The sequence below is a fragment of the Bombina bombina genome, chromosome 2 (assembly GCF_027579735.1).
Source record: "Bombina bombina isolate aBomBom1 chromosome 2, aBomBom1.pri, whole genome shotgun sequence".
Lineage (NCBI taxonomy): Eukaryota > Metazoa > Chordata > Amphibia > Anura > Bombinatoridae > Bombina > Bombina bombina.
This window is the reverse complement of record NC_069500.1, coordinates 205334655-205349774: the sequence shown is the minus strand read 5'-3', so window position 1 is coordinate 205349774 and position 15120 is coordinate 205334655. Positions and strand designations below refer to the sequence as shown.

The following is a 15120-nucleotide window of genomic DNA, read 5'->3' as shown; positions in this document are numbered from 1 at the left end:
GGAAACAAGACGTCTTCCGGTGAAGGGGTAACGGCATTAGAGACACCTGCTTGCGTAGCTAAGGAAGGTTCTAGGGCACACGCCTCACAGGGTGTGAGATCCCCAGGGGCGGATGGCTCGGCAGACACCAAGTTCCCTATTGCGGGAGAAGAGAGCACTCTAAAGCGGCATTCGGAACATAACTGATGGGCATGGATTACCCGGGCCATCTCATACTCTTTGCAAGAAGTATAATCTGAATCAGAGACATCCGTCTCCAAAAAATTAGAATCCTCTATAACTTGGATAGAAATTATGGATAGAAGAAAAAAATAAAAACGGCACCTTACACCCCAATGGCTGGGGCACTCACCACCTCCTGTGACCCAGACAACTAGTGAAAATGACTCTCTCTGTCGCCACGCGGTCTGGAATACGAAAATGGAGTGCAGAACGTGACCACGTCAAGTCACAAGGTACACTGTGCAGGCCAGAGAAAAGCATGCCAAGGCCACAAGAGTCGTGCAGCCTGACCAACAAAAGGGCTGTTATGTTCCGATATAGCCACAAGCCCAAGCGTCACTACACATTAGCAGACAGAATTCCCATAACAAACATGATTAAAGTCCACCCTGTTCAATAACCCCCTCAGGAGATATTAACTCTTGATTCCATAAAGATAAAGGAGTCCCTCTGAGACCCTGACTTCTTCGTTTACATTACATTTACACATCAAAGTAAAAGGAAACAATCTTACCGGAATCTACGCCATGGAACAGGAACATGGCCCTTCAAGTGTGACAGATAGTAGCCTCACTTCTGACATGGACTTGAGTGAAGAAAGCAGGCAGTGAAACTCGTCAACGCTGATTGCCAAGGAGCTGTTAACATGAGTTGGGATGGTTTCGCAGAAAGACTCTCACTGCATCTCCCATGCATTCATCCATGCTCTCACTGAGAGGCTGACAGGATCACTTAAAACTCCAGTTCCATTTCAAAGAATACTACCCTCCATAAGAGACTATCTTAAATCTTCTGACACTTCTCTGCCAACCTCCTGTGACAAAAGGCAAAGAATGATTGGGTGATGAGGGAAGTGGGGGAGATATTTAAACCTTTGGCTGGGGTCTCTTTGCCTCCTCCTGGTGGCCAGGTTCTGAATTCCCAAAAGTAATGAATGCAGCTGTGCACTATTCCCTTTTAAGAAGAAAATACCTCATGGCAACATTCTTAAAACATATTATAAAGTGGTGAAACTATGACAACAAAAGATGGGTCCAGTTCGACCATGATTTATCTAACATCCCTCAGTTAGGTAGTCAATGTTGGCTTCCTCTTCCCAGTCAAACGTCTCGTTCATCTACTTTCCCAATAATTTGTAACACAAATATAATTGCAAATCCTTCATAAACGACAAGATATCTCAACCGATCCATCTCCACTTAGCCCGCTTCTAGGCAACCCTGATATCCACCCTGGACATGAATCCCTTCCACATGACTCTGAGAATATTTACTCGCAAATACCGGTATATATGGTATTTGATGATTCCAAAAGTAAAGACAAAAATCAGGGAATAAACTTCTTTACATCGTGGTTCAACACTTTATTTAAATATACATAAATATAAAAGAATCCCAAAATGGAAAGTCACTCCCTTTGAGAGACTACGCTGCTCAAATACAGGAGTTAGACAATCCCTCTCTCTTTGTTATCACTAAGTTTACAACCCTCTGAGGCACCCCTCCCATTATATGTAAGTACCTGGCACAGTGGATTTCCTTCTCCTCTTTCACAGGTAGAGTGGAAAAAGCCTTTATACACACGGCTAAATCCTCTGTAGCAGCTAGCATCCTTGAAAGTAAACTTAAATTATTGTGTAGATGGTATCTGACCCCCCCTTGGATTAAAACATATGTTCCCAGGAGCAACAGACAGATGTTGGAGAAGATATGGAGAATAAGGGTCTTTATTCCACATAAGGGGGGATTGTCCAATCATACAACCGTTTTGGATAGAACTCACAAACTATTCCTATACGTTGGCATTGTATGCTGATGATCTGTTAATATATATAAATGCAGTATTACAGAGAATTGTCCAATGTGAATCCACTTTTTCTTTTAATTACTAATCTACCTCTCAAAATTAATTGCAAACTTAAGAGCAAATTATTTTGCATCATGGCTAACAGTGCTAAACAGCTGTATTCCAAACCTCAGAAACAGTCTATACCACCTACTCTCAGCATTATACTGCTCCCCGTATAGTAAAATTTCCAAAACTCAGCATCCGGAAGTGTCCAAAAAGCTAGCACAGACACACTGGCTGCTGAATGAACCAAAGGTCACATATTGTGGGTGTGGCCTAATGCATTTCATGGGGCTCCTCCCCACTTAGTCAGAGGTACGGGGAGGAGCCCCACAAAACTCATTAAGCCATGCCCACAATGTGATGCTTGGTTTATTTAGCAACTGGCGTGTCTGTGCCGGCTTTTTTGGACACTTCCAGATGCTGAGTTTTGGAACTTTTACTATTTGGGGAGCAGTATTATACGGAGTATGGACACCTGTCTATCCCGTGTTGTTTAATCTGATTGTAAAAAGAAAGAGACTGGCACCAACTAGACAATGATTCAAACAGTCTGTTGGTACATTCCATTGAAACAGAACCGGGAACATACATGTCAGACTGCTACGCTCCGTAACTGTACAGTGGTTATATCCTCCATTATTGTGCTCTTTGTATACCTCATATTGTTTGAGGTGGAAATGCATGAGTGTGATTCTTAAAGTTTCATTTGATTATTAAAGGTTTTCTATGTATATAATACACTTATGACCTGTTTTGAGCTTCTTGCTTTTCTGTTTTTTTGTTCCATTGGTACCATCTACACCTGACCAATGGTTTATACGTGAAATAAGCTGTGTATGAAGAGTGAACACATATCCTTTTTTGCGGGTGTTTATTAAAAAAACATTTATTTAAACAAGCTTTTTATAGATTAACAATTGTATTATTTTAAGTTTTTTGACGTGCTATCTATTAGTTTGATCATATGATCTAGTAAAAAGGCCATAATGTGTTTTGGAAAACACTAACCCACCCCTAAAGAAATGGCTGTGGACCAAGGGACAAATTATAGGATTCTCAAAAAAACTGTATAATTTGTAAGTAGAAATCAAATGCTCTTGCAACATCTAAATAAGTAAGAGACCATCACAGAATAATTTAGATTAGGACAAGGAGATGGACTATAATTTCCTAAATGATGTTATCTGAGGAAACACTATAGGTAATAAAACTATCTATCTTAAAACTATTGTATCTTGATGAAAACTAAGACAACAAGGAAACCCGCTAGAATAAGCAAACAATTCAGAACTCTTCTGACAAAACATATTGCTAAAAGCAATAAAAACTTTCAAAACAGAAGCTAAATGTCTAAAGCCTGCATTGGTTCGAAAAGAGAAATCTGTAAAGCTTGTAAAAAAAAAAAAAAAAATGTTCCAAATCAGAAAAAGGAAATTTATGCTTACCTGATAAATTGATTTCTTCTACGATACGACGAGTCCACAGATTCATCCTTACTTGTGGGATATTATCCTCCTGCTAACAGGAAGTAGCAAAGAGCACCACAGCAGAGCTGTCTATATAGCTCCCCCCTTGACTCCACCCCCCAGTCATTCGACCGAAGGTATAGGAAGAAAAAGGAGAAACTAAAAAGGTGCAGACAGGGAGGGCCGTGGACTCGTCGTATCGTAGAAGAAATCAATTTATCAGGTAAGAATAAATTTCCTTTTCTTCTACTAGATACGACGAGTCCACGGATTCATCCTTACTTGTGGGATACAATACCAAAGCAACAGGACACGGATGAACGGGAGGGACAAGACAGATACCTAAACGGAAGGCACCACTGCTTGAAGAACTTTTCTCCCAAAAATAGCCTCAGAAGAAGCAAAGGTATCAAATTTGGAAAATTTGGAAAAGGTATGAAGGGAGGACCAAGTCGCAGCCTTACAAATCTGTTCAACAGAAGCATCATTCTTAAAAACCCATGTGGAAGCCACCGCTCTAGTAGAGTGAGCTGTAATTTTTTCAGGCGGCTGCTGTCCAGCAGTCTCGTATGCCAAACGGATGATGCTTTTCAGCCAAAAAGAAAGAGAGGTAGCCGTAGCTTTTTGACCCCTACGCTTCCCAGAATAAACAACAAATAGGGAAGATGTTTGACGGAAATCCTTGGTCGCTTGTAAGTAAAACTTCAAAGCATGAACCACGTCCAAGTTATGTAACAGATGCTCCTTCTTAGAAGAAGGATTAGGACACAGAGAAGGAACAACAATTTCCTGATTAATATTCTTATTTGAGACAACCTTAGGAAGGAATCCAGGTTTAGTACGCAAAACCACCTTATCAGAATGGAATATAAGATAAGGCGAGTCACATTGTAACGCAGAAAGTTCAGAAACTCTTCAAGCCGAAGAGATAGCAACTAAAAACAAAAGTTTCCAAGATAATAGCTTAATATCTATGGAATGCATGGGTTCAAACGGAACCCCTTGAAGCACATTTAGAACTAAATTCAAACTCCATGGCGAAGCAACAGGTTTAAACACAGGCTTGATTCTAACTAAAGCCTGACAAAAAGACTGAACGTCTGGGACATCCGCCAGCTGCTTGTGTAGTAAAATTGACAAAGCATAAATTTGTCCCTTTAAGGAACTAGCCGATAATCCCTTCTCCAATCCTTCTTGGAGAAAAGACAAATTTTAGGAATCCTAATCCTACTCCATGAGTGGCCAATTCGCACCAATAAAGATATTTACGCCATATCTTATGGTAAATTTTCCTAGTGACAGGCTTCCGAGCCTGAATCAAGGTATCAATGACAAACTCAGAGAATCCCCGCTTAGATAAAATCAAGCGTTTAATCTCCAGGCAGTCAGTTGCAGAGAAATTAGATTTGGATGTTGGAACGGACCTTGAATGAGAAGGTCCTGTCTCAGCGGCAGTTTCCACGGTGGCAGAGATGACATTTCCACCAAGTCTGCATACCAAGTCCTGCGTGGCCACGCAGGCGCTATCAAGATTACCGAAGCCCTCTCCTGTTTGATTCTGGCAACCAGATGAGGTAGGAGAGGAAAAGGAGGAAACACATAAGCCAGGTTGAACGACCAAGGTACTGCTAGAGCATCTATCAGTACTGCTTGGTGGTCCCTTGATCTGAACCCGTAACAAGGAAGTTTGGCATTCTGACGAGATGCCATCAGATCCAATTCCGCTGTGCCCTATTGACAAATCAATGCCGCAAACACCTCCGGATGGAGCTCCCACTCCCCCGGATGAAAAGTCTGACGACTTAGAAAATCCGCTTCCCAATTCTCGCCTCCTGGGAAGTAGATTGCTGATAGATGGCAAGAGTGAGTCTCTGCCCATCGAATTATCTTGGAAACCTCTATCATCGCTAAAGAACTCTTTGTTCCCCCTTGATGATTGATATATGCTACAGTCGTGATATTGACTATTGTCTTATGAATTTGGCCAAGGCCAACTGAGGCCACGCTTGAAGCGTGTTGAATATTGCTCTCAGTTCCAGAATATTGATTGGTAGTAGGGACCACCCCTGAGTCCACACACCCTGAGCCTTCAGGGAATTCCAGACTGCACCCCAACCCAAGAGGCTGGCGTCCGTCGTCACTATGACCCATGCTGGTCTGCGGAAGCACATTCCCTGGGATAGATGATCCTGTGACAACCACCAGAGAAGAGAGTCTCTGGTCTCTAGATCCAGATTTATCTAAGGAGATAAATCCGCATAATCCCCATTCCACTGTCTGAGCATGCACAGCTGCAGTGGTCTGAGATGTAAGCGAGCAAATGGAACGATGTCCATTGCCACTACCATTAATCCAATGACCTCCATACACTGCGCCACTGATGGCCGAGGAATGGACTAAAGTGCTCGGCAATGGGTTAAGATCTTTGACTTTCTGACCTCCGTCAGAAATATTTTCATGTCTACCTAGTCTATCAGAGTTCCTAGGAATGGAACTCTTGTCAGTGGAACTAGTGAACTCTTTTGTATATTCACCTTCCACCCATGAGTTCTTAGAAAAGCGAACACGATGTCCGTGTGAGATTTGGCTAGCTGGTAAGTTGACGCCTGAATCAAAATATCATCCAGATAGGGCACCACTGCTATGCCCCGCTGCCTTAGAACCGTCAGAAGGGACCCTAGCACCTTTGTGAAAATTCTGGGAGCTGTGGCCAACCCAAAAAGGAGGGCCACAGGTTTGTCCAGGAAGGCGAACCTGAGAAACTGGTGATGATCTCTGTGAATAGGAATGTGAAGATACGGATCCTTTAAGTCCACGGTAGTCATGTATTGACCCTCCTGGATCATTGGTAAAATAGTTTGAATGGTCTTCATCTTGAATGATGGGACTCTGAGAAATTTGTTTAGACATTTGAGATCTAAAATCGGTCTGAAGGTTCCCTCTTTTTTGGGAACACAAACAGATTTGAGTAAAACCCCTGCCCCTGTTCTAGTTTTGGAACTGGGCAGATTACACCCATAGTATATAGGACTTTTACACAGCGTAAGAATGCCTCTCTTTTTGTCTGGTCTACAGACAAACGTGAAAGATGAAATCTCCCTCTTGGGAGAAAATCCTTGAATTCTAGTCGATACCCCGGGTCACGATTTCTAATGCCCAGGGATCCTGAACGTCCCTTGCCCAAGCCTGAGCGAAGAGAGAAAGTCTGCCCCCTACTAGATCCGGTCCCGGATCGGGGGCTACCCCTTCATGCTGTCTTGGTAGCAGCAGTGGGCTTCTTGGCTTGTTTACCTTTATTCCAGGTCTGGTTAGGTCTCCAGATTGACTTGGATTGTGCAAAATTCCCCTCCTGCTTTGTGGCGGAGGAGGAAGTAGAGGGTCCACCTTTAAAGTTTCGAAAGGAACGAAAATTATTTTGTTTGGTCCTCAGTTTAACCGTCTTGTCCTGAGGAAGGGCATGACCTTTACCTCCAGTAATGTCGGAAATGATCTCCTTTAGTTCAGGCCCGAATAGGGTCTTACCTTTAAAAGGAATAGCTAAAAGTTTAGATTTTGATAACACATCAGCAGACTAAGACTTAAGCCATAACGCTCTACGCGCTTAAATGGCAAAGCCTGCATTTTTTGCAGCTAATTTAGCCATTTGAAAAGCGGCATCTGTAATAAAAGAATTAGCTAGCTTGAGAGTCTTAATTCTATCCAAAATATCATCTAATGGGGTTTCAACCTTAAGAGACTCCTCTAGAGCCTCAAACCAAAAAGCTGCTGCAGTAGTTACTGGAACAATGCACGCTATAGGTTGTAGAAGAAAACCCTGATGAATAAACAATTTCTTTAGAAGACCCTCTAATTTTTTTATCCATAGGATCTTTGAAAGCACAACTGTCCTCAATAGGTATAGTTGTACGCTTAGCCAGGGTAGAAATAGCTCCCTCCACCTTAGGGACCGTCTGCCAGGAATCCCGAATGGTGTCAGATATGGGAAACATTTTCTTAAAAGTAGGAGGGGGAGAGAACGGAATGCCTGGTCTATCCCACTCCTTAGTAACAATGTCCGAAATCCTTCTAGGGACTGGAAAAACATTAGTGTAAGTAGGGACTTCTATATATTTACCCATTTTACGCAATTTCTCTGGTGGGATGACATTAAGATCACAATCATCCAGAGTCACTAAAACCTCCCGGAGTAACAAGCAGAGGTGTTCAAGCTTAAACTTAAAGGCCGTCACATCTGAGTCTGTTTGAGGGAACATCTTTCCAGAGTCTGAAAGCTCTCCCTCAGACAGCAATTCCCCCACCCCCAAATCAGAACACTGTGAGGGTACATCGGAGATGGCCAATAAAGCATCAGAGGGCTCAGCATTTACTCTAATACCTGACCTGCTGCACTTACCCTGTAAACCTGGCAGTTTAGATAATACCTCTGTAAGGGTAGTAGACATAACTGCAGCCATATCTTGCAGGGTGAAAGAATTAGATGCACTAGATGTACTAGGTGTCGCTTGTGTGGGCGTTAAAGGTTGTGACACTTGGGGAGAATTGGATGGCATAACCTGATTCTCTTCAGACTGAGAATCATCCCTAGACATACTTTTATCACTTAAAATATGTTCTTTGCAATGTAAAGCCCTTTCAGTACATGAGGGACACATCTTAAGTGGGGGTTCCACAATGGCTTCTAAACACATAGAACATTGACTTTCCTCAATGTCAGACATGTTGAACAGGCTAGTAATAACCACAAAAAGTCCTGAAAACACTTTATTTAGTGAAAAAAAACAACAATTTGAAAAAACGGTACTGTGCCTTTAAGAGTAAAAAAGCATACAAGTTTTCCAAAACTGTCTTAAAATGTAGTAAATATCACAATTTTAGCATATATGTGTTTAATCTTGTCAGCTAAGATTGCACCACAAGTAAGGAAAAGTTAACCCTTTATACAAAAAAACGTTACTCAAAAACGTTTATGAACAGTAATAATCATCCCCCTGATGGGCCTACCTGCCCTCAGGGATCTGTAAGACACACTATTCCTTCGTCTTTTTTGTCTAAATCTGCAGCCTAGGCCCACCGGAGCTGGAGCTTGCTGTTCTGTATAATCATTTCAACTGCGCATCTGAGGCGCGAAAATAGGCCCCGCCCATCAGCATCGATGTCTCTCATGCCTAATGGGAACCACTGCAAAGCGGTCTAGCAAACTAGCCATGTGGGTTCTCATATAACCCATCCATTAATGAAAGCCATGTGAACCCTTACAGTGCCATCAACCACAAAAAACGTTTGTACATAAAAACGTTAAGTATCCCCAAAACATGAAAACGTTTTGCCAACAAAACATTATGATAACAGTGTCAACAAATTGTGCCATAATAATTAGGTTCCAGTAATACCGCCTTCTTTACATGTAGGATTACTGCTTACCCCTTCCCTTAAGGGAACTATGTCAGCCAGTTCTGAAATACCACAGTCTCTAAATAAATGACTGAACATACCTTAATGCTTGTAGCATGAAAAACGTTCCTCACACTGAAGCTTCTTAAGTACTCCTCAGCCATTCTGTGGGAACTACTCTGGATCTTAGTGACCACTGCTAAGATCATCAGTCTCCAAGCAGAAATCTTCATCCATCTGCTGCCGGAGAAAAAAAAACATAATTTATGTAAGAACTTACCTGATAAATTCATTTCTTTCATATTAGCAAGAGTCCATGAGCTAGTGACGTATGGGATATACATTCCTACCAGGAGGGGCAAAGTTTCCCAAACCTCAAAATGCCTATAAATACACCCCTCACCACACCCACAAATCAGTTTAACGCATAGCCAAGAAGTGGGGTGATAAGACAAAAGTGTGAAAGCATAAAAAATAAGGAATTGGAATAATTGTGCTTTATACAAAAAAATCATAACCACCACAAAAAAGGGTGGGCCTCATGGACTCTTGCTAATATGAAAGAAATGAATTTATCAGGTAAGTTCTTACATAAATTATGTTTTCTTTCATGTAATTAGCAAGAGTCCATGAGCTAGTGACGTATGGGATAATGAATACCCAAGATGTGGATCTTCCACGCAAGAGTCACTAGAGAGGGAGGGATAAAATAAAGACAGCCAATTCCGCTGAAAATAATCCACACCCAAAATAAAGTTTAAATCTTATAATGAAAAAAAACTGAAATGCATTATCCCAAATAATGAAACTGACTGTCTGAAATAAGGAATATTGAACATCCTGAATCAAGGCAAATAAATGTTTAAACACAAATATTTAGAACTTTATATTAAAGTGCCCAACCATAGCTTAGAGTGTCACAAAAATAAGACTTACTTACCCCAGGACACTCATCTACATGTAGTAGAAAGCCAAATCAGTACTGAAACGAGAATCAGTAGAGGTAATGGTATATATAAGAGTATATCGTCGATCTGAAAAGGGAGGTAAGAGATAAATCTCTACGACCGATAACAGAGAACCTATGAAATAGACCCCGTAGAAGGAGATCAAATGAATTCAAATAGGCAATACTCTCTTCACATCCCTCTGACATTCACTGCACGCTGAGAGGAAAACCGGGCTCCAACCTGTTGCAGAGCACATATCAATGTAGAATCTAGCACAAACTTACTTCACCACCTCCACGGGAGGCAAAGTTTGTAAAACTGATTTGTGGGTGTGGTGAGGGGTGTATTTATAGGCATTTTGAGGTTTGGGAAACTTTGCCCCTCCTGGTAGGAATGTATATCCCATACGTCACTAGCTCATGGAATCTTGCTAATTACATGAAAGAAATAGCACTCACCGGTACCATTTAAAATAAAAAAGTCTTGCTTGAAGAAATGAAAAACTATCATTTTATCACCTCTTTCACTTTACCTCTTCCTATTACTTAGTGTAGGCAAAGAGAATGACTGGGGGTGGAGTCAAGGGGGGAGCTATATAGACAGCTCTGCTGTGGTACTCTTTGCCACTTCCTGTTAGCAGGAGGAAAATATCCCACAAGTAAGGATGAATCCGTGGACTCGTCGTATCTAGTAGAAGAAATTGGTTTAAACACTGGATATATTCTGCCTAAGCTTGAACAAAGTCTTGATGTAAAAACACTTTTTTTCTGTAGAATGAAACAAAAAAGTCAAAATATGTCTATATAAAGAGCTAGCAGAACTCTTTTTCTGAATTGTTTTACCAAAAGAAGAATTCTTGGAATTTTAAAATAATGCCAGCTAAAAACCTCTCTATTACAGCAGGAAAGAAACAACTTTCCAAATGCTTTGAAAACTTTTACTCCTAACATGCCTTCTGGTCTGAAATAAGGTGTTCACTGCTGCAAAGAAACCCCCTATTTTTTTTAAAAAAAAGAGGCATTTCATCTAAAAATCTACAAGACGAGAAACTCGAGATCTTGATGATAAAAGGGACCTTGAGATAGTAGGTTATGCCAAAATGAAACACCATGGAGAAAGCTTGACATCTAAAACAGATTTGCAACCAAGTTCTGCTGGGTCTGACTAGAACAATCAGAATTACTGTACAATGCTCTATTCAATCTGAGCTATGACTGTTGGATCAATAAAAAATCCACAGAGAGTAGCAGCAAACCAGATAGTGTTTATTGTTTAACACAACAACAAATGCAGCAACGTTTCGGTATTACTACCTTAGTCGAAACGTTGCTGCATTTGCTGTTGTGTTAAACAATAAACACTATCTGGTTTGCTGCTACTCTCTGTGGATTTTTTATTGATGATACAGAGCCTGGAGTGGAGCTCTGGAGTGGCATGCAATGGATCACTGTGTGCTGGATTAAGGACTTTGTGTTTTGGCTATGACTGTTGGAAACAGAAGTCATAAGTTCTATCTCTAGGAGACCCGATTGTTCCACAATGTCTTGAAAAAGACTTGAAGGAGAGATCATTCATGTGGAAGGGATGGCCAGATGAGGAAAACATAATTTATGTAAGAACTTACCTGATAAATTCATTTCTTTCATATTAGCAAGAGTCCATGAGCTAGTGACGTATGGGATATACATTCCTACCAGGAGGGGCAAAGTTTCCCAAACCTTAAAATGCCTATAAATACACCCCTCACCACACCCACAATTCAGTTTAACGAATAGCCAAGAAGTGGGGTGATAAGAAAAAAGTGCGAAAGCATATAAAATAAGGAATTGGAATAATTGTGCTTTATACAAAAAAATCATAACCACCACAAAAAAAGGGCGGGCCTCATGGACTCTTGCTAATATGAAAGAAATGAATTTATCAGGTAAGTTCTTACATAAATTATGTTTTCTTTCATGTAATTAGCAAGAGTCCATGAGCTAGTGACGTATGGGATAATGACTACCCAAGATGTGGATCTTTCCACACAAGAGTCACTAGAGAGGGAGGGATAAAATAAAGACAGCCAATTCCTGCTGAAAATAATCCACACCCAAAATAAAGTTTAATGAAAAAACATAAGCAGAAGATTCAAACTGAAAACGCTGCCTGAAGTACTTTTCTACCAAAAACTGCTTCAGAAGAAGAAAATACAACAAAATGGTAGAATTTGGTAAAAGTATGCAAAGAGGACCAAGTTGCCGCTTTGCAAATCTGATCAACCGAAGCTTCATTCCTAAACGCCCAGGAAGTAGAAACTGACCTAGTAGAATGAGCTGTAATCCTATGAGGCGGAGTCTTACCCGACTCAACATAGGCAAGATGAATTAAAGATTTCAACCAAGATGCCAAAGAAATGGCAGAAGTTTTCTGGCCTTTCTAAAACCGGAAAAGATAACAAATAAACTTGAAGTCTTTCGGAAAGACTTAGTAGCTTCAACATAATATTTCAAAGCTCTAATAACATCCAAAGAATGCAACGATTTCTCCTTAGAATTCTTAGGATTAAGACATAATGAAGGAACCACAATGTCTCTACTAATGTTGTTGGAATTCACAACTTAGGTAAAAATTCAAAAGAAGTTCGCAACACCGCCTTATCCTGATGAAAAATCAGAAAAGGAGATTCACAAGAAAGAGCAGATAATTCAGAAACTCTTCTGGCAGAAGAGATGGCCAAAAGGAACAAAACTTTCCAAGAAAGTAATTTAATATCCAATGAATGCATAGGTTCAAATGGAGGAGCTTGAAGAGCCCCCAGAACCAAATTCAAACTCCAAGGAGGAGAAATTGACTTAATGACAGGCTTTATACGAACCAAAGCTTGTACAAAACAATGAATATCAGGAAGAATAGCAATCTGCCTGTGAAAAAGAACAGAAAGAGCAGAGATTTGACCTTTCAAGGAACTTGCGGACAAACCCTTATCTAAACCATCCTGAAGAAACTGTAATATTCTCGGTATTCTAAAAAAATGCCAAGAAAAATGATGAGAAAGACACCAAGAAATATAAGTCTTCCAGACTCTATAATATATCTCTCTGGATACAGATTTACGAGCCTGTAACATAGTATTAATCACAGAGTCAGAGAAACCTCTTTGACCAAGAATCAAGCGTTCAATCTCCATACCTTTAAATTTAAGGATTTCAGATCCTGATGGAAAAAAGGACCTTGAGACAAAAGGTCTGGTCTTAACGGAAGAGTCCACGGTTGGCAAGAGGCCATCCGGACAAGATCCGCATACCAAAACCTGTGAGGCCATGCCGGAGCTACCAGCAGAACAAACGAGCATTCCTTCAGAATCTTGGAGATTACTCTTGGAAGAAGAACTAGAGGCGGAAGGATATAGGCAGGATGATACTTCCAAGGAAGTGATAATGCATCCACTGCCTCCGCCTGAGGATCCCGGGATCTGGACAGATACCTGGGAAGTTTCTTGTTTAGATGAGAAGCCATCAGATCTATTTCTGGAAGTTCCCACATTTGAACAATCTGAAGAAATACCTCTGGGTGAAGAGACCATTCGCCCGGATGCAACGTTTGGCGACTGAGATAATCCGCTTTCCAATTGTCCATACCTGGGATATGAACCGCAGAGATTAGACAGGAGCTGGATTCCGCCCAAACCAAAATTCGAGATACTTCTTTCATAGCCAGAGGACTGTGAGTCCCTCCTTGATGATTGATGTATGCCACAGTTGTGACATTGTCTATCTGAAAACAAATGAACAACTCTCTCTTGAGAAGAGGCCAAGACTGAAGAGCTCTGAAAATTGCACGGAGTTCCAAAATATTGATCGGAAATCTCACCTCCTGAGATTCCCAAACCCCTTGTGCCGTCAGATACCCCCACACAGCTCCCCAACCTGTAAGACTTGCATCTGTTGAGATTATAGTCCAGGTCGGAAGAACAAAGAAGCCCCCTGAACTAAACGATGGTGATCTGTCCACCATGTCAGAGAGTGTTGTAAAATCGGTTTAAAGATATTAATTGAGATATCTTTGAGTAATCCCTGCACCATTGGGTCAGCATACAGAGCTGAAGAGGTCGCATGTGAAAACGAGCAAAGGAGATCGCATCTGATGCGGCAGTCCTAAGACCCAACATTTCCATGCATAAGGCTACCAAAGGGAATGATTGTGACTGAAGGTTTTGACAAGCTGATATCAATGTTAAACTTCTCTTGTCTGACAAGGACAGAGTCATAGACACTGAATTTATCTAGAAACCTAAAAAGGTTACCCTTGTCTGAGGAATCAATGAACTGAATGGTAAATTGATCCTCCAACCATGAAATTGAAGAAACAACACAAGTCGATTCGTATGAGATTCTTCGAAAATGAGAAGACTGAGCAAGTACCAAGATATCGTCCAAATAAGGAAATACCAAAACCCTATTCTCTGATTACAGAGAAAAGGGGCACCGAGAACCTTTGAAAAAAATTCTTGGAACTGAGGCTAGGCCATACGGTAGAGCCACAAAACTGGTAATGCTTGTCTAAAAAGAGAATCTCAGACACTAAAAGTGATCTGGATGAATCGGAATATGCAGATACACATCCTGTAAATCTATTGTAGACATATAATGCCCTTGCTAAACAAAAGGCAGGATAGTCCTACAGTAACCATCTTGAATGTTGGTATCCTAACATAACGATTCAATAATGACAGATCCGGAACTGGTCTGAAGGAATTGACCTTCTTTGGTACAAATGAAGAGATAAAATAAAACCCCAGCCCCTGTTCCAGAACTGGAACTGGCATAAATACTCCAGCCAACTCTAGATCTGAAACACATTACAGAAATGCTGAGCCTTAGCTGTGTTAACTGGGACACGGGAAAGAAAAGAATCTCTTAGCAGGAGGCCTTAACTTGAAGCCAATTCTGTACCTTTCTGAAACAATGTTTCTGAAACCAGAGATTAAGAACGGAATTGATCCAAATTTCTTTGAAGAAAACGTAATCTGCCCCATACCAGCTGAGCTGGAATAAGGGCCGCACCTTCATAGGTACTTAGGAGCTGGCTATAGGTTTCTATAAGGCTTGGATATATTCCAAACTGGAAATAGTTTCCAAACTGATACCGCTCCTGAGGATGAAGGATCAGGCTTTTGTTCCTTGAAAGGAAAGGAACTAAAATGATTATTTACCCTGGAAAGAAAGGGAAAGCAAAGATGACTTAGAAGACATGTCAGC

At 41.0% G+C, this 15120-nt stretch overlaps 1 protein-coding gene across 1 annotated transcript in view; it reads right to left on the bottom strand.

The window, feature by feature from the left end:
* The window catches only part of FAM151B (family with sequence similarity 151 member B), a 238237-nt gene that overhangs the window by 26456 nt on the left and 196661 nt on the right, over window positions 1–15120 (bottom strand).